The sequence below is a fragment of the Ochlerotatus camptorhynchus genome, unplaced genomic scaffold (assembly GCF_037179485.1).
Source record: "Ochlerotatus camptorhynchus isolate MF236.1 unplaced genomic scaffold, CSIRO-AGI_Acam_v1.1 ptg000379l, whole genome shotgun sequence".
NCBI lineage: Eukaryota > Metazoa > Arthropoda > Insecta > Diptera > Culicidae > Ochlerotatus > Ochlerotatus camptorhynchus.
This window is the reverse complement of record NW_027040867.1, coordinates 4,164,307-4,185,365: the sequence shown is the minus strand read 5'-3', so window position 1 is coordinate 4,185,365 and position 21,059 is coordinate 4,164,307. Positions and strand designations below refer to the sequence as shown.

The 21,059-nt window shown below is 39.3% G+C and overlaps 1 protein-coding gene across 1 annotated transcript in view; it reads left to right on the top strand.

Moving 5' to 3' along the window:
* The first annotated feature begins 7,864 nt into the window (after positions 1-7,864).
* The window catches only part of LOC135710374 (START domain-containing protein 10-like), a 67,176-nt gene continuing 53,981 nt past the window's right edge, over positions 7,865-21,059 (top strand). The window contains exon 1 of the mRNA XM_065232932.1: positions 7,865-8,461. The gene's annotated coding sequence lies outside the window, so the exon portion shown is untranslated. The remainder of the gene's footprint in view (positions 8,462-21,059) is intronic.

The following is a 21,059-nucleotide window of genomic DNA, read 5'->3' as shown; positions in this document are numbered from 1 at the left end:
AGCCGTGATTATGATGTCTTTATGAGTAAGCAGTGAGTGGCATAAATTGCCACTAAATCTATAGCTGACCGAGCGTCTCCTCCGCATCGCATCGGTACAACGGTTTTATATGGCACTATAGCTATAGCTGTACCTCGTGCGAGCGTTGCTACGCTTGGAACTAAATGAACGAAAATTTAATAGAATAGTTATGCAGAAATTTCTGTTTCATTTGTATGCCCCCCCTCCTTACAGAAGACAGACAGAAATTCATTTATATATATATATATATATATATATATATATATATATAGATGACGTAAAACCTAAATATGTGTGACACATTCTACCAGGCTGTATTCACGTTTTTGTCTGATATTTTGACGGATTTTGAACTGTAACTGAAAAAATAATAAATAATCCCACAAATATTATTCCAGATGGAAAATTTTCTAAAAGAATTAATTAAGAGTTTGTGATATGAGTAGCTCAAAATGATATGGGGATCGGATATGTTGCGTGACGTTACACCAGTGTACCAAAATTGATGAAATTTTGGATTTCGGTTCTATTTGTGATGCAGATTACATTTACCTCAATACCCCTAAAAAACCCAATGGATCACATCATTCGAGCCGTTTAAAATTACTTTTTCTACCATTCAAACTTTGCAATATTATTTTGAAAAAAAAAAAATCTAGAGCTTCGAGAAAATATGGTTCCATTTATGCTAAGTTTGTAAAATCTGGAATTTGTTGCTTCATTTTCTCACAATCGTAAGGTCGTCCTAAAACTGCTCGACAATATGAGTAACACTAGAAATACTGGGAGCAAAATACTAACGCGGAATACCAGGTTCACGAATCACTCGGTCCTAAATGTTCAACCAGCAACCAATTTTCAAAATTATTTCAACAATGTCTTACCCATCTCATCTAGTTTAAAACTGATCATTTGTAGTCCTTAAATGAACCATTAACCATATTGGCAACTCCGGGACCATCGTGATGCCCTCAGGAGAACCTATAATAGGGGACAATTGAAATATTTCTCCAAAACATGCCTTTCCACGGCTCTATCTTCATATCTTATTTAATAATTGAGCTTTTTAGGTATTCTTATAATTAGACCCGACGAAAAATTGTAAAACTCTCCATTTTAACATCAAAACATTACAGGCGAGTGGATATAATGTCCGTCTACTGTATTCAAATTGGGTCTATAAATGGATGCAACTTCGGCCTATCGTAGATGACCCTCGATCTACAAAAGTTCGGCATGTATAATCGCACTTCTTTTTCACTCCTTATCATTCATACGTAAACACATTGTAGACGCCACCTACACTTCTCGTGTAGGAACTGATGAGGATGCAAGAGACAGTGTTTTCTTTCCGGTTGAACCAGATAACATAACCACGATGCTTTTATAATCAAAAGCCAAAGCCAAATAGAACATCTCAAGACCACACATGTACCGAACTGACTAGTCAAGAGTTTTTTGAAGGGTCTAATCAGAATTGTAATACATGGCCGATGAGATCGACTCAGAATTGTGTGATTTTTCCTCGCTTTTCCTGAAAAATCTGATGAGGAAAATCATTGAAAATTTTACTCAGTCTAGGAGTGTACTAATAGACTTAGTGAAACCGCTCTCGATTTTCCTCATAGCATGAGCATGAGCATGATTGACCGCCCACGGTTGCTACTTTGTTATTGCCAGATCAGCTGTAGTTACACAAAGAACCAATAGACGATGCTTGGGACTAGCAATCATCCTCAATGTGTAAAAACTGGTGATCTCAAACTAGGCAATACCAGCGCCGGCCGCGCCCGAATACAGGTCACGAAAGGAAGGGTTACGGTTTTCTGCTCAGTAAGTAAAAGCGTTCGACACTAGGCAAACCAGCTCTGTTTTAATCATTGAGTTACTGTAATTTCCATGCAGTCATTATAACAAATAAAATTATTGTCAAATATCTAACGTACGTCATATATTATCTAAACAAATTTTTGTCCGTACCATTCAGCCCGAATTATACCAGTATTGGTTTTTTACAATAGAGGCCCGGGATAGATCAATTCAGGCTTGGGTGCTAACCCATGATCTTCTGCTCAGTAAGCAAAAACGGTTGCTCTAAAGCCACCGTGCCATTTACATTACACCGCCGATATATCAAGCCCGGGTAAAAAATAAAATGACGCCGCCGAAAGCAAACAACAATGCTTTTCAAACCGGATGAAGCAATTAAAACATCCTTTCCCAGCAATCTAATCTAATCTAATCTAATCTAATACAAACTCAGCCAGTACGAGAAAGCATCCTGGAAAACGATTAGGTTAGATGAGGTCTAATCATTTTTCTTGTCTAATTGATGTTTACAGCTTATCTGAGATATCATATAAACATCAATACGGCCAGGTCTACTGCATTGTATTTGCCGCAAAGATGATTCTTGGAAATGAATTGGAACATTTCTTGAATCTACAGGGGTGGAAGGATGCGTGGACATACCGTACCAAACGCTCCGAGTTACTAGGTGTAGTTGTGTGTAATGTGTAAATATTTGTACAATATTGAAGAATCATAAAATAATGCAATGGAAGGATCTTACAGAATTTTTTCCTATGTTGGTAATGATTCTTTTGCGCTTAAAAGTTTCGTTGGATGCATCCGACGCTTTTTGTTTATCATGGGGTTTGGGATGCAGTTCCTCGTCATTGCTCCTCGTGGTTATGTTTAATGATGTGATAGTGATCATTTCTTTCACTAGAAACTACTACTCCTGGCTGATCCACCAGCCTTGCATCGAGCTGGAACCGCAAGCAAGCAAATCAATTGCCTCCTCGCTTGAATCCTTCGTTGTGAGTGGTTCCGATAGATACGCGCCCATTTTGCACGAGAAAATTTGCACGTTCGATATCACCGTTACCTCCTGGACTTATTTTGTAACTTCCGGCTTCCGTATCGTTATGCACTTGTAACTAAACCCAAACGGACACGATTCAACAGCGTACATTATAAAATTCAGCGGAGATCTGCTTGTTCGCAACGTTTCACGACGGCGGCGAAGGAAGAAAAACCCGGTTTGTTCACTCGCGGTAATCTTAAAAACTCGATCATTTTTTTTAAATAACCAAACACAGCACTAATAAACACACGCGAAAGTATTGAAAAGGTTTTCAGGTGTCCAAAATGCACCAGCTAAAGGACTAAGTCTTATTCCATTAAATTTTCAATAAACATCTCGGAAAATAAAGCAGCTGCAAATTCAAAACACGTTAGTTTCAATGCACGGCCTACCTCGATCGACCAATTGAAACATCCTTTCCCAGCAAGACTCAAACATGTGTATGAACCTGGGTCGAGCAAAAGTCATATTCTACCGAAAATATGTGGAATACGGTTTTGTATTCCACATTTTTCCAACAGTTTGTCCGCACGTTCGAAAGCAATTTTATACCTCATTAGTACAATAATACATTATTAATGAAACTTAAAACTAAGCCTTAATACAATTAAAGCGTAGCACACGGATCACACGCGACTGAAAATTTACAAAAAAATAATACTACACAACGCCCTACAACGCATCGAAATCTAATCGACCGAGTGTCAAACCTGCATGTTCGATGGCGGCGATCACGACATCACACACGTCAAATTTTACAAACCGATCAAACGCGCGCCGGGAAGCAAACGAAAATCATGATACAAACCTCAACTGGAACACACTCATCAAATCAATACATGTATGTATCCCGACCACATTGGGGAAACGCTCCCACAGCTGCGGCACGTCGGAAGCGCTAGGCTCCTACAGTTGTGTACCGAGTCTCCATACACAACTACAGGAACCCAACGCCTCCAACGCACCACAACTATAGTAGCGTTTACCCTACTGTCCGGGAGCGTATTCCAGAAGCATATTTTCCTCCAACCAAATTCACAGCTGCACAGCAACTTGGTAGATCAAACCTTTTTTCCTCTCGGCACGCACACCTTTTCCAGCACACACCACAGCACCGATCAATCAGATCGGCTCCCCTAACACAGCATCGACAAATCTTCACCTCACGCCACCCTCACAAAGCGACATGAAAACCATATTTTTTTTTCGTTCGACTCCAACCGCACAATCACATATGATAAACTTCTCATCCATATAACTTCATTTCTCCCGACTGGCATGCTCATCACCGATGAGCCACACACACTAAGATTTTGTTTCCGTGTTCGGTAAATTTTACCGAAATCAGAAAAGCTGAATGTTCGGTAAAACTTTAACCTTCATTTTAAAGGCTATTGAATTTGAAAATAATATCAAAACATGTTCAACCTTGTTTAAATGAGCAATTCTTGTCATTTTAGTGAAGATTTAGTTTCAAAGTAGCTGAAAAGCAATTGAATTGAATTGCATAAATTTTACCGAAAAGTTCAGCTGTTCAAATTTCAGTAAAAATTACCGAAGTCGGCGATAATTTCTAAGTGTGCAGACCAAGCTCAAACAAGAGCATTTTATTCCATTTTCCCTTCAAACCACTCCGTGCACAAAAACAATGCTTATCGCAATAACCCAACAATAGATAAGCGCGATCGAGTCACACCGGCAACAAAGAGAAGCAAGAGCACACCAAGCACCCAAGCAACAGGGGGAAAACAGCTGCACAAATCTTTCCAAATCAAATCACCGCGCCCGGGACACAAAACCAACAAAATGCGAGCACCGAAAAACTCCACGCCACAAAGACAGGCTGGACTAAAATAATTTTTTTTTTTTTTGTTTATTAATTTATTTGATAAGGCTCAACCGAATTAACTTTACAGAGCCGAGGATTCTTGGTCTCTATACAATACATCTTAAAACTATAGTCAAAAGGTACAACACAATAAACACTTTATCTTCCGCTATCCAAAAAGCCTCCTCCATCAGAACTGGAGCCGCTTCCAGTAGTTTCATTGTATGGCAAATTGTTGTACGCCAACGAGGGTCAGAGCGCGTCCATTGCAGCCATGGACGCAAAACGTAGTCAGCACTCACACACTCATCACGAAACGGTTGCTTTCCAAAGTCGACGACGCATCGACCGAAAGAACTGCTGATGAAGAACAATGAGGAGGACCACACAATGGTTGCTGCCGAGAAAACAGACGATCGCGTAGCACACATCAAGAGTGGCTTGCTTTTGTCGACAGCCGAGTGAACACTGAGGACTAAAATAATAAATAAAACAAAATAAAGGCATTAGCGGCGCCGGTGGTGTAGGGGTAAGCGAGATTACCTCTAACCCAATTTGAGTAAACGGAACGCAAATATGAGGCAAAGTCAACGACCATGTGTCTAATGAAGTTAAAGAATATTTCGAAGACACATTGATTAATTCTACATCATGTAAAGTTATGTTGAAAATATCGTTCCTTTCTGCCGGCGCCGGTGGTGTAGTGGTAAGCGTGACTGCTTTCTAACACCCCAATGGGTCTGGGTTCAATCCCAGCCGAGGTCGGTGGGATTTTTCTGAGGCATAAAAATCTCTGGTCACGTCTTCCTTCGGAAGGGAAGTAAAGCTGTTGGTCCCGGCCCATGTGTGTTGAATGGGTGCGATATCCTACGCAGGTGTGGAAGCTGCCTTCCTGCACATTCGATTGCCGTCAATGGATGGCAATCGATGTCCGTCGGTGATTGGCACTAGATTGCAAAACAGAGACCGACGTTAAATGAAAAAAAAAAATATTTCCTTTCTATTAATATTAATTTTTGGAATAAACATCACTGTTACGGTTACCCAGTGAGTGGCAATGATAAGAGGGAAAAGGATTAATATGTTTTAACAGAAGGTTAATCTTTTTGTCCTTAAAAATCAACCGGGCAAGTAGGCCTATTAAGCATAACCCGCACTTAGTATTTCTTAATCTAGTTCAGTTTAGCACCAAACGGAATGTTATTATTACTGATGGCCTCCAAATTTATTTACCTTTCCGTACGTCCCGTTTGATTTGAAAACGAAAAACCAATCGTTGAGATATTGTCAAAAGTCCAACACTGCTTCTTGACGTCAAACTCGGCCTACGGATTTTAAACTCGGCCTAACGCATTGAAACGCAATTGAAACGCCAATGAATTCACTTCGGCCTATCGGATGAAGATAAAAATTGATTCGGTTGGAGCGCTTCTTTTGTTTTTAGGAATAATGGGTGCAAACCTTCATACCACGCGTTCTCATTGACTTTGTTCGGTAGCTTATTGACTAAAGTATCGTACCAAATGCATAATTGACTTGTTAACTCTGAAATCATGGATTTACTTGAAGTTTTCTGCTCGATAGACCCAAAATGGGCGATTAGGCCGAAGTAGTTCTCTACCCTACCCTCTTTTGAACAGCAATAACACACTGTGAAACTCTCCAACACCCTTCCACCAGTGATGATTACTAGAGGCGCACAGGAATTATAGTCATTAGGTATAGTTCATTTTACGCGATGACAACAGTTTGCCGGACATAACTGATAATATTGTTGTCAATTCTCTCAGCGGATAGGTAGCTAGCCTCAGTGTTCACTCGGCTGTCGACAGAAGCAGACCACTATCAATGTGTGTCACGCGATCGTCTGTTTACTCGGCAGCAACCATTGTGTGGTCCTCCTCATTGTTCTTCATCAGCAGTTCTTTCGGTCGATGCGTCGTCGACTTTGCAAAGCAACCGTTTCGTGATGAATGTGTGAGTGCTGACCACGTTTTGCGTCCATTGCTACAATGGAAGCGCTCTGACCCTCGTTGGCGAATCTGCCATAGAAGTAAACCACTGGAAGCGGCTCCCGTTCTGGAAGAGGAGGCTTATTGGATAGCGGAAGATAAAATGTTTATTGTGTTGTACCTTTTGACTATAGTTTTAAGATGTATTGTATAGTGAACAAGAATCCTCGGCTCTGTAAAGTTAATTCGGTTGAGCCTTATCAAATAAATTAATAATAATAATAGGTAGCTAGCCTCCTGAAAAATTTCATTCATGAATTGAAAAATCAGTTGATCGAGTATTTTTTCCCTAGAACCTATGAACTGAATCATATTTCAATCAATTTGCAAAACATTGCATTACTTCCCACAGTGCATTTTAGCAATTCGTAGCTTGTAGCAATTTTGTAACCACTACAAATAATGTTTGCATTAGTTGGTCATGTTGTTTATTGCGTCAACAGCTGTCGATCAGCTGCATGCATACATGACGAATGTACACATATGTAGTTTTATTTGGGGCTTGTCACGGTCACAGCGCTTCAGAGGAAATTTGAACACCACTAAAAACACAAATGTTTAGTAAGTTTCATCTAGATGAGATGGGTAAGACATAGGTTAAAGAATTTAGGAAAACTGGTTGCGAATCCACCGAGATCCAGCTGGTTGGTCATTTAAGACCGAGTGATTCATGAACCTGGTATTTGGAGTTAAAGGCGTTTGGTTGGATTCCTGTAAACTAGGGGAAATGGATGTAATGTCGGCCTAAATGCCCCTAATTTGGGCCCATACATAAATTCACCAATCGACTAAATTTTCAATAGCGACCAAAAATATCCATTAGTATCGTCCCGATGACGCGTTCATCTAGATAAAATTGATAGATAGCCGATTTGGATCCATAGGCCAACATTAGAGCCATTTCCCCTACATCTGTTTTTATGAAAATCGACCAAATATTTTTCTGTGTAGAGTTAAAAAAAATTCTAGCCATAATTTATTTGTTCTTCTGGTCACTCTAAAGTTCTGACAAAACTCGATTCTGGCCGCTCGTGTGACTGTGTAGTGGTGTGCCAGAATTTTTCCACCGCCCCAAGCAACCCCCCACGCCATAGCGTCGAGCGGAAAAGCGACTCCGTGCAAGTGAAGATATGTACCTACGTATCTGAAAAGTGCCCACCTCGTGCTCGTTGTGTTCGGTTCCGTTCGTTCAGTATCAATCCAGCTTCACTCCTTGCTTGACGCGCCGATCCAGGCTCTCTTTGGTTGATAATTAGTGGTATACTCGCCCTGTGCGCGTGGCAGCTGTAATAGCTTTTTCGGTTTTCCCTTGGTATATCGTTGCCAGATTGCAAAAAAACTCATTTGTGATTGCGTTAGCGAAACTTTCCCCAAGCGTTGTTATTCCCTGCGTTCGCGGTTTGTTCACGTCATGGTAAATTTACATCGTAATCGTAGCGCCCGCAAGGAGTTTTAAAGTTCAAATCGAACCATGCAGCATCAGCTGGATGCCTACGTTGAGGAGTTTTTCTCGAACGATAAAGTGAAATCCCTGCAGAGAAAGCTCGTTGGTGATATTGCATAGTAATGTAAAAAGTTGAAAAATACGGCATTGGAGTGTACGACACAGTGCATTGTAGTGCAGAAATTGCAACGCTTTGAATGTGTTGGTGTTGCGCTTTACCGAACGAAAGAAGAGAGTGAAAATTCAGATCGTTCGAACACCTAGAGAAGCAGTTAAAAATATCAAAGGTAATAAAAATCTCAGGGAAGTGGTTCTTCTTAGTCATACTACAAATATTAGGGGAAAGTCGCATACTCATTGGATTGCTGCATAACAGAAAAAATAGAAAAAGCATGGTTTGTGAATGAATAATGTGAATCTAGTCTAGTGTTAGTGCTTTAGTGTCGTGTTCGGCAGAAGAGGTGCACACATGCACGTTCACGCACTGAGCTGTTGTGCTATTTCGCTATTTTCACAGAGCAAAAGCGATGAGGCACGAAACGACCGAATGTTCACGTGGTTTGTTTTGTTCTTGCTTCACACATCTTTCCGAACGTAGGTAGAACAGGGTAGAACCTTTGCGCTGGATGTGCTGCACAGTTCCGAGTGAGAAGAGACATCAACAGTGATGTTCGGAAAAGTTTACACATGTGAACGAGGAAAAACAATGTTGTTAGACGCATGAGCTGGACTAGACTGGAGAAGCGGTCGGTGTAGTGCCTTGTGATAATCAGTATGCAAAGTAAAGTGCTCAAGAAAATATAAAGCGATTGAATTGAAAATAGGTCTATGGATGCTTGCAACGGAACGGAGACAGCGACAGAGGAACATGTTTATAGCAGGCAGAAGTTAATTGATATGCTAACGAATTCATAGCTTTTAACATATACTTGAGACACGAAGTATATTGATTTAATTTAAAGGGTAGTATATATTAAAACTCATACATTTAGCTGCTCTATTATATGACTACAGACTTATTTTCTTGCTATGAATACCGTCAGACTAGTCTTATTTAAAAAAAAATGTATGTATCTTTACTGTCTACTATTAATCATACCTAGAACATAGAACAAAGTAAATCTTGAAAAGCGAGTATTTTGTTCTCTTTTGACGTGGTTACTTTGAAAACTCATGGAACAAGAGTGTTAAAATTGAGTGTTTATAAACAGTTCCTTACCGTTTTTGGCAACACATGATTATTATCTTTATTGCTTTTCTATAAAATCCATCCATATCATGAATAATTGTCCAGATTGCTCTACAAATAAATGATATTTTTGGATATTAAGTGACAAAAGCTATTTTCAATCTATTTCACACAAAACTATGCTGTCCATAAATGCATAGCAGTTATGCTTTTATGGGCAGTATGTAATGTATTAATTAATGAGCGAGGGGGAACGGGCTCGGTGTTATGGTCAGCATCATGCCACTCACGTTAAAGGTCACGAGTTCAATTATCATCTTCAGACAACTTACCAATGACCTAAAATGTGAAGTGACTTTAATAATAATAATTATAATAATAACCATGTTAAATCTTATGTTTCCTTGAGATATTATTTTTTGGTAGCATGTTGCATTAAAAAAATGCTCCGAAAATCAGTTATAATTATACAGGTTATGGTTGTTTGAAATTTTCCAGTGAACACAATTAAAAACGTTTGTAAACCTCATATTTCATATTTTATGATCAACTTTTAAACATGAAAATAATAATTAATATTATTTTAGGTGTAGGAATAAGTACCACTACTGCACTAGACTGATGCAAAATTTGAAATTTTCGCTCCACAGTGCTCAAACGGTGTCAAATCAGGTCCTGATTAGCCTCCCAAAATGTAATTTGGTAAGAAACTGACTTGGCACAAACTATTCGAAGTTTATTTGGAAATTACTATGGGAAAACCAAACTTCTTGTTCATTGTCCATTTTCCATATTGCTTTTTCGAACTTTTTCTATAACTATTCTTACGGGAAATTTTCTAAGCTACAACTTTGCGGAATATCGTTTTTAAATCAAATGTCAAATTAAATTGTTATTAATTGTTTAAGAGATTGCTAATCTTATGGCATGATCGAGCAGCTGTTCTGTGGGCAACACTGTATTCTACAGTGTGACATAGTAGCCATGATATTTGTGCTCTATTCTTCGCACCAGAAACACCAATGTTGCCTGCCGAACAGTAGAATGAGCATGATCATACGACATTAGTGACTTGATTCATTAATAACTTTTGTTCCTTACATTTGATTGAAAAGTAATTTTCAACAAAGTTGTAGCTGAGAAAATTTGCTACAGTCACTGCTATAATTTTTAAAACCAAAGGTTGTGCCAAGTCAGTTTCTTACTAAAGAAGTTCAAATTTTGGGAGGCTAAGCAGGACCCAATTTGGAACCTTTCAAGCTCTGTGGAGCGAAAATTTCAAATTTTGCATCAGTCTAATGGGCACCCTAAGCAGATTGATCATGTTTATGGAAAACATAAGTGTGTTCTGGGTATCTCCTTAGACTGAATGTTATTTTAAATTGCGTCCCTTGATACCAATCACAAATATTAACATAGAAATAGCATAGAGTAGAGTGCTACTTCATCGTTATTGCCTACATACCTTCTATCGAGTAGAAAACATCAATAATATCAAAGATTTCACCGTTCTCAAAACATTAATACGTTTATTCCGAAACTTTAGTTCAAAAGCTTCAATACAAAGCTTATTATAACGTCTAGTACGAATAGTTACACTAATTGTTCTCAAAAACAAAAGAAGCACTCCTATAAAAATTTCCTGCTTTCATACGTATGACGTTTCAACGAGTTTGAAAGAAACTGAAACTTGTAGGATGAATTTGGAATCACGAAGCAATGTTATATTTAACAAAATATAAACAACTTGTGATTGTATATCAAATCTAACGGTATAAATCCAAAAGTCGTATTTAGTAGAAATATTCAATTGTTATGTTCAAATTCATTTGTAAAAGAGAAGGAAAGTACAAGTTGTAGTAGGACGGAAATTATTATTTTTTTTTATTTAAAACCAAAAATGCTTTCTTATTGTACATTCAAGTCTTTTTTATACGAATTTTTGCGTCGTGTAATTAAACGGGTTTTTTTTAAAGTCGTTTGCACAATATACAATTTACATGATACGTTTTAACGATTCCTCGGAAATGATACAACTTATCGAACTAACTCTAATCATATTATCCCTTCTGAGTCATGGATAATACTATGTCATGCTTAAAAAAAAATCACAATTTTTGGGTTTAATACATACATTTAAAAAAAATGAGTATATGAACCTCGCATGCTAATATCAAAACTGGCATCAAAATTGAAGCGTTTAAAATATTGAAGCATGTGAATAATCAAAATCTTGGTAGGTTTTTTTTTTACACGGAAAAAACCTGAGTGTATTTTCTTTGGCAGCAACCACCTAAAGGACGGAAAACTCCCATAGTTTAAAACAAAATTACCAATAAACCTGCTTGGTCAGGAGCAATAAACTTTTGAAAATAAACAATAGACAAGTGGAAAGTAGCAATGAAAATAAAAATTCACCGGTAAAAACGCGAAAATAAGTAACAATAAATTTAAAAGTTGAAACAGAAAGTTCAAAAATAGCAATAGAAAACATATGTTTGAGCAATAAAAAACTTCGAATGATCCATAAATAATTGATGAATTCTCTATTAAAATAATAAACAAAAACTGAAGATGATGTAACTTTTGAAGATATTTGAAGTTTTTTTTTTGTGGACAACCCCGCAGCATGAGCATAAGCATGACTGACCATCTGCGGATACTACTCCGTTATTGCCAGATTAGCTGTAATTACACAGAGAACCAACTTATGATGCTTGCACAGTTCGAAAAAGTAGTGAAATTTTATGTTCAATATGATACACATAAATGGAGCGTCGCATATCATACAAGTCTACATTGTAAATCGTGTAAAGTTCTGAGACATTTCATGAAATGTTGCAAATATTGTATACAAAAGAAATGAAACACAAGTTTACGTGAATAAATGTGATGTAACATTTAAAATTCAGAATTTTCTGCTGTGTGGGACACACAATCATCCTGAATGTGAAAAAAAACTAGTGATTTAAAATTATACAATGCAGGTCAATAAAACATTTCGTAGGAATGTGTTGACATGATACTCGCTTTGTTGGAAGCCGAAGAGTTCTCTGCACTTCCACGAGAAATCACTGGGATGTTGGATAAACGGGTTGGGATTGTAGCAAGGTTCGTTTTGGCTAACGGTACGCTGAAGTATAGAACAATCGAAACTTAGACCTTTGTTTCGTTAGCGCTCAGGACACTGCTCCAGTTATCTCCACGGCACCTTATCCACAAGTTCCTAATCATCCTCTTTTGGTTGTCATTGTCCAAGATAGTCACGTTCGGGATTTTGAAGACATTTCCACAAACGTGTCATACGATTTTCGGAAAGCTGATCATAGTAGTATCAGCGACGTGCTGTCTAGTATAGACTGGGGAAGCGTCCTGGACTCTGATAACGTTGAAACCGCTGCGCAAACTTTTTCACATGTCTTGGCGTATGTCATTGACAGACACGTTCCAAAGAGAGTTCACCGAAAAGGGTCACACCTTCCTTGGCAGACGCTCAATTGCGAAAGTTGAAATCGACCAAGCGAGCGGCACTAAGAAAATTCACCAAGTATCGTACGCTGTCGCTGAAACATCATTACGTTAGGCTCAATCATGAGTTCAAGCGAGTTAGCCATCGATGCTATTCGCGATATCAACGTGGGATTCAGCGTACACTCAAGTCACACCCGAAGTCCTTCTGGAATAACGTTAACGAGCAGCGCAAAGAGTCTGAGCTACCATCGTCAATGATGTTCAACGGAGAAGTTGCTTCCACCTCTCAGGAGATCTGTCGCTTGTTTTCAGACAAGTTAGCCAGCGTATTCTCTGATGAAATATTAACCGACGACCACGTTACCCTAGCAGCTAGTAATGTACCACTCTCCGGTCAAGCGTTGGGTGCAATTGACATCGACGTTGAGATGATTTTCACTGCCGCACAACAACTTAAGTCGTCCTTACCCAGGACCCGATGGTGTCCTATCAGTATTTTTGAAGAAGCATATTGCCAGCTTGCTGACACCGTTGCAGCATCTATTCCGCATGTCCATCTCGAGTGGTATATTTCCATCTTGTTGTAAATTTGCACATATGTTTCCTGTTCACAAAAAGGGAAACAAACGGGACGACGATAATTACCGTGGAATCACATCGTTGAGCTCAGTTTCGAAGTTATTCGAGTTAGTCATCATGGAGCCCCTGCTCTCTCATTGTAAGCAGTATCTAAGTAGTGATCAACACGGCTTCGTTTCCGGTCGTTTTACTACCGCTAATCTACTTTGTCTGACATCGTATGTCATGGAAAGCATGACAGAACAGGCTCAAACAGACGTAATTTACACCGACTAATCGACCGTATTCGATAAACTGAACCATGCAATTGCGATTGCTAAGTTAGATAGACTCGGGGTAAATGGCAACCTCCTGCGATGGTTTCGCTCATGAATCTGGTCCTCGAAGGCTCTCGTCTATCGTATGCAAATGATCTTAAAATCTATATCCGGATCCGTTCTATCGATGACTGTCACTTTCTCCAATGCCAGCTCGAAGCGTTTGCTAACTGGTGCAACTTGAACAGAATGGAGGTCAACCCCGTGAAGTGTTCAGTTATCACCTTCTCTCGCAAGAAGATACCGATCATGTTCAATTATGTACTTCAGGAAACAACTATCAGCCGTGTCAACCACGTAAAAGACCTGGGAGTTATTCTGAATTCCCAGTTAACCTATAAGCAACACTTCTTCTTCTTCTTCTTATTCGCATTTTAAACTTATTGCTCAGTGCATATTAGCTTATAGCGTGCTCTCAACTTAGTGTTCTAAATGCACTTCCACAGTTATTAATTGAGAACTTTCGATGCCAATACCAATGCATGAATTTGTATATTGTGTGGCAAGCACAATGATACTCTATGCCCAGGGAAGTCGAGAAAATTTCCAACTCGAAAGATTCCTTCGACCGGACCGGGTATCGAACCCGCCGCCTCCGGCTTGGTAATACCATGCCTTTACTGACTAGGCTATAAGGCCCCCTGTAAGCAACACATCTCGTTCATTGTGGACAAGGCGTCAAGATCTTTGGGATTCATTTTCAGGATTGCAAAGATTTTTTCCGATATATATTGTCTCAAATCGCTATACTGTTCCCTGGTGCGGTCCACCCTGGAATATTGCTCTGCAGTATGGAACCCAAGCTATAATATTGGTGCTGAAAGAGTTGAGTCCGTTCAGCGTCGATTTCTTCGATTTGCTCTGAGGAAGCTGCCTTGGAGAAACCCTTTTCGTCTACCCAGTTATGAAAGTCGATGTCAACTGATTGATCTGGAGCTTCTACGTACTCGGAGAGACAATTCGCGGTCCCCCCCCCCCCCCCCTCACAGCGGATAGTTTACAGGGTAGAATTGATTGTTCTACAATCCTGGAAAAGATCAACGTGAACGTGCAACCCCGAGCGCTGCAAAATAACACTATGTTAAGATTTCCTCCTCATTGCACTAACTATAGCATGAACGGTGCTATAGACGGCCTTCAACGTGTGTTCAATCGAGTTTCTTTAGTTTCAACCTGACACGAGAGATGCTACGCCGGCGCTTTTCCCGTATTTTCTCTGACGCAGTAAACCGTTGAATGACCATGTATTTTATTGTATTGTGAATTTTAGTAAGCTGGACTATGTATTTTAATGTTATTCACTTAAACGTCATTGGGGCTACATTCAGCCTGTTGATGTAAACTAATAATAAATAAATATAGTAAAACAAAATAGGCAATAAAAGCAACTGCATGGTGAAGGGCACGAGATTGAACTTATGATGTTCTGCTTAGTAAGCAAAAACGGTTGCTCTCAGGCCACCGAGCCCCTAGTATCACGTTACACCACTTATTTATTTATTTATTCAGTCTTCGACGACTTCACACAGACTAATATTAACCTATCCTATTTACTCTTAATCTATGTTCAAAACAGAGCCTAGTAATATTAAAATCGAAGTCGTCACAAACAGCACTACAAGCTCTAAGGCAGGAACATAGTGGATTGTTAAACCCATAACTAGTCATGTGGTCATGGTGTCCAAACCAAAGCAGCAAATTCCAGAACCTTGCGCACTAAAGAGTAAATAAGTGACTTCAATGCGTACACATCGGTTAGATGAGAAGCATTACGACGAATGAAATCGAGTACGGAAAAAGCGCGGGTTTTAGAGGCCTATATGTATAAATTATAAATAATATTCGAAATCTCGAATTCGAAACTCACCCCATTGAGGCAGTCTCTGCGGTGATTTTCATTGATGGTTCAAGCACTGATGCCGATGCACGAGAGAGCATTTGTATTGCACTCGAGTGAGGTGAGCTGTATGCGTGAGTGCAATGTTCTTTTCATCTCCATACTTTGCTTAAACTGAGGAGAATAGCAACTCTGATTGTAACACACCATAATAGCAACCTATAGTCATAACTGGTACACTTACTCTATTTATATTGAAATGATATGATATGATATGGAACTACCACTCACTGTAGCAAGACAACCGTCGGTAGAATGTGGGACTATCCTCGCCGTTCGACTTGATCAAGTTTAATAACCTCTAATTGTTCAACCTGCCATTGTATGAAGGGCCAAAAAGGGTTTCAGTTAATCCGAGGGCAACATCGCCCACGTGCATCCACGGGATAAATGAGAATCTCCTTCCAATAATAGGATCATACAACCAGTCAAAAACCAAGCCATCCAACAGGAGGATGTTCCAATGAGTGGGAAGAAGAGCCCGTCCTCTTTTCACGAAATTTTAAAGACAGGGAGTTGGCATTTTCACTCTTCCCATCCATTTTGCTTCAATCGTCCCGTACCCAGCATATAATGTTTCAATTAATAATGGAATGAAATTTAAGAGAAAAATAATGGAAAGATCTCACCCGAAATGTTGCAACGGATTCCATGACATCCCGATGATTTCGAAGAGCTCCCATAGATATGCTGCTACTTCTTCAACCTTAAAAACAGCACGCTCACCTTTCGTTCCTCACACATCAGCGTAAACCTCCATCAACCACGAAACACACTCTCACACACATCATCAACGCCATCAAATGCACACTTCAATTGTACTCCATTTATATTAGGCCAAAACTAAAAACCAAAGCTTTGTCCCTATCGACCAATCCCCCGTCTCCGGGGACTAGCTTCCCCTTTATGCCGATTTTTTTAATAATTACTTATCTCTGGAACCAATAAAGCTACAATCAACATTCGGTACCCTTTATGAAGGATTTTGAACGTACAATCAAATTTAAAGATAGTTATCTTAAAATCAAATATCTCAAATTGTACACACTTCTTTTTAAATTTTATGGCGCCAAAGTGTTCAGAAAACATAAATAAGAATCACTTAACGAGAAATAACAATATGTTTAGTTTAGAAGATCATGAATTTCAAAGATTGCAAGTTTTTTTTTATATGTTCCATTACACCAAAACACTTAGATTTAGAATGTTATTTAGAACGATCAAATCTGTAAGTATGCTGAAGATCTGACCTTTATATCTTATGGTACCGGAAAACGGGGTAACTTGGATAGTTTTTACAACAATTAATGTTCTTCAAATATTATTTTTGAAAAAAATAAGTACTGAGGATCTGACTCTACGATTCGCTAGTAATATGTTCATCGAAAATTAATTCATTTGAATTATTTTTGTTGTTTTGTTACAAAACATCAGTTTTTTTGTTATTACTCGATAAATGTAGAATACTTGATGAATGTAGGAAAACATCCGTGAATCTCAAACAATTTAGGTCAAGAAATATTAAACATTGAATGAGTATATAATCAGAAACATCATAAGCAATAAAAGTGCAACATTGAATTTGTGATGACTATGTCGCAAATACATTTAATGAGTGGTTGTTTGAGTGACAGATATTTGGAAAATATGTAAAACATACTACACAGACAAAAACCTGAATTTTACTGGTCATGTAAACATCTATGCATGCATGTAAACTTCCTTTTCACGTAAATCAGCAACTTACAAGAAATTTCTAAAAATGTGTTGGTTTAAACCATCCAAGAATTTTAGAACCTCGAAAAAACAGAATTATTCGGCTGGTGCAGAATTAGTCCCCATAATTGTCATGGAAACTAATTAAAGGGTGATACGGTCAAAATTTGGTCAAGGGAAAACGCGTGTAAATCGGTGAAATCGTTTATTTAAAAAATCAAATTAAATTTCTTTTTCAAGTTCAATTAGTATAAAATTCAGGAAAAATATTCAGTTAGGCTTCCGCTTTTCCAAATCCGAATTGCCGGGCCTTACGCTTGACCCCTGCCATCAGATTTTGTACAGCCACCTTGTCCACCTTCTTCGCCGCAGAAAGCCAGTTTGCCTTGAACTGCTGCTCGCCCTTAGCAGTTTTTTTGGTCTTCTTTAGGTTCCGCTTGACAATAGCCCAGTATTTCTCAATTGGGCGGAGCTCTGGCGTGTTGGGAGGGTTCTTGTCCTTGGGAACCACCTGCACGTTGTTGGCGGCGTACCACTCCATGGCCTTTTTACCGTAATGGCAAGATGCCAAATCCGGCCAAAACAGTACGGAACAACCGTGTTTCTTCAGGAAAGGCAGCAGACGTTTATTCAAACACTCTTTCACGTAAATTTCTTGGTTGACAGTCCCGGAAGCTATGAAAATGCTGCTTTTCAAGCCACAGGTACAGATGGCTTGCCAAACCAGATATTTCTTTGCGAACTTTGACAGTTTCATGTGCTTGAAAACATCTGCTACCTTTCCCCTTCCTTTTGCCGTATAAAACTCCTGTCCCGGAAGCTGCTTGTAGTCGGCTTTGACGTAGGTTTCGTCGTCCATTACCACGCAGTCAAACTTCGTCAGCATCGTCGTGTACAGCCTCCGGGATCGCGCTTTGGCCGTCGTATTTTGTTTATCATCGCGATTTGGAGTCACTACCTTCTTGTAAGTCGATAGTCCGGCTCGTTTTTTGGCTCGATGCACGGTTGTAGACGATACACCCAGCTTATTTGCGGCATCTCGGAGAGAGAGGTTAGGGTTTCGCTTGAAACTACCGGCAACTCTCTTTGTCGTCTCAGCGGCTTCCGGTTTTCGATTTCCCCCCGATCCAGACTTCCTGGCTGTCGACAAACGTTCCCCAAACACTTTAATTACATTTGTAACGGTTGATTTGGCAACTTTTAGCGATTTTGCCAACTTTGCGTGCGAGTAGCTCGGATTTTCGCGATGCGCGAGCAAAATTTTGATACGCTGCTCTTCTTGCTTGGACGGCATTTTGACAACTGAAGAGTGAATTCCAAAATCAAAATAGGAGCAACATTCTACACACACACACCTTCAAAATGAGGGGTGTTCAGGTTTTTTAAATGCAAAATTGAAAGAAATACGTCAAGTTGATATTGACCAAATTTTGACCGTATCACCCTTTATTACTCAAAAATGTCGTAAAATTTCAACTTCTTTGCTATGTACGAATGTGAAATCCTGAGTGGTTAAATCCAGACAGAATAAAAATTACAATTCATATTACCACATATGTGAAAAATTTCTCACAGGTATGTCCATTTTACCCGATCGATCAGACAACTCCAAACAATCAAGGCACGTTCAATATGTCCAATTCTGTTAGAGATATTCCCCTCAAGTGAGCAAAAAGTAAATACGAATTACCGTTTTTCTTCATTAATGAAGCAGAGCCATTTCTCGAACACCATTTCCATAGGGATAGTAAATACCTCTGGATATCGACACTGAATGACAACGACGGCATACGCACGTTGCTCTTCAACCGCCCCCACACGTTTCCTGCAGTACGAGGTGACATTGAATCAACAACCTCCCACCAGGAGCCACACAACTGTGACTAATTAGTCACCATTCACCATCAACAGATAGTCAGGAAAATTTTCAGAAAGCAGAAAATGTGTTTGACGTGACAGCAAGACAAATACCAATAAGGAGCTGGATGAATTGTTGAACCGCTGTGCCTATTTACTGTCGATGGTGGTACGGTTGTCCGAGTGTCCGTTCACTCGCCGGATCACATTGAACCGAACGATGGGTACATGAAGAGGGATAATCGAATTGGTAAATAAGGGAAGTGCACCAGTTTTGGCACTGCGTAAAATTTGGCCATGTTTACATGTACCAGTTATGGCATATGATTTAAATGGGGTAGGGCCAAAACTGGAAGCATTGCGTTTATAAGAGATTATGCCATTACTGATACAGGTGCCATAACTAGAACACTTACCCTATGGATATTTATACAATGTGTTGGCGGCATTGTTTCGATTATTGAAAGGACATAAGTAGAGTCTAGGGACGATGGGGGAAAATTTCCCAGGCTATTGCCATTGGCGTAAACCTTCGTTTACGAAGTCTTGCCCAAGCTTAATGAAGTTTCAAAGTTTCAAAGAAACAGTATTACCAAGCCGGAGGCGGCGGGATCGATTTGCGGGTCGGTCGAGGACTTGCCACAAAATTTACAAATTCGTGCATTGATTAGCATAGAAAGCACTCAATTATTAACTGTGAAAGTGCATCGAGAACACCAAGTTGAGAGCCTTCTAAACGCTCTCAAAAGAAGCGTAAAAATCCTAGCAGAAGAAGTTAATGAAGTTTCAAACAATTCATCAATGTTTCAGCTGATTAGCATTATAAATACTATTATTATACTAGACCAAACTAGAACATGCCTGCCAGCAACCGTCGAAACAATTGATTGGATTGCAATTTGTGAGGTGACTCCATACAGAAGAGACATACATAGGACAATCACATCGAAACGGAACTGCTGCCAGGAGATATTTATTGAGAGAGTCGAAACCTTCCAGAAGTAGAAAGATACCAATTTACAGCGAGTGTTAGCGAAAGCTTGCTTCAACAAAACTTTGTCGTTCCGAGCGGGAAAATTATCGATTTTGTATCCCTAACGCAGTTGCTTATCATAGCCCCGCGCTGAGAGCTGGGTCGAGGCCACCATGATCAGTTTATCAAGCAACACGCCGCGCCGGTGGGCAGACATGCATGCATGGAATTCACGATAAAGCCTTATGTATGTTGAACGATTTATACAAGAGTTGAAATGTTGCAATGTGGAAGCAGTTATTCATGAGCTATAACATTGGATTACTGGGTGTAGAGAATCATATGAGAATAAACGTGGAACCATAATTCATGCTCGAAATTATAATGGTCGTACCAAGCTTGAATTACAAACTGACTTGATGAGGGCTGCATCAAAAAGTAAGTTCAAACATTAAAAAAAAGCAAAAGCGTCCTGAAATATCACAAATTCTTAGCCTTACTTTTAGATTATAAAGTTTTTATAATAGTCCAACAGAAAAATTAAATATATCCAGATAAAGCTGAAATAAGGGCGTAACAGAATTTGTAAACGATTACTTCTCTCGATATTTTTTTGGAATCCAAGGCACGCCCACACAAAGCACAAAGTCTTCCCCTACCCGGTGGTGATGTTGATTTGCGTAGACACACGGTGCACGGCACGAATATGAATAAAGACGGTCAAAAATATTTTCTACACTTTTTCGACGTTTTAGAGACCTGGTGTCTTGGGAGAAGTTGCTCAAAATTATATCCCGCATCTTTTGAAACACACACCTGAATAATCTTTAACCTAGTATTATACATCCAAATTCTAACTTTTTCCAGTTACGAGATAATGGTTCCA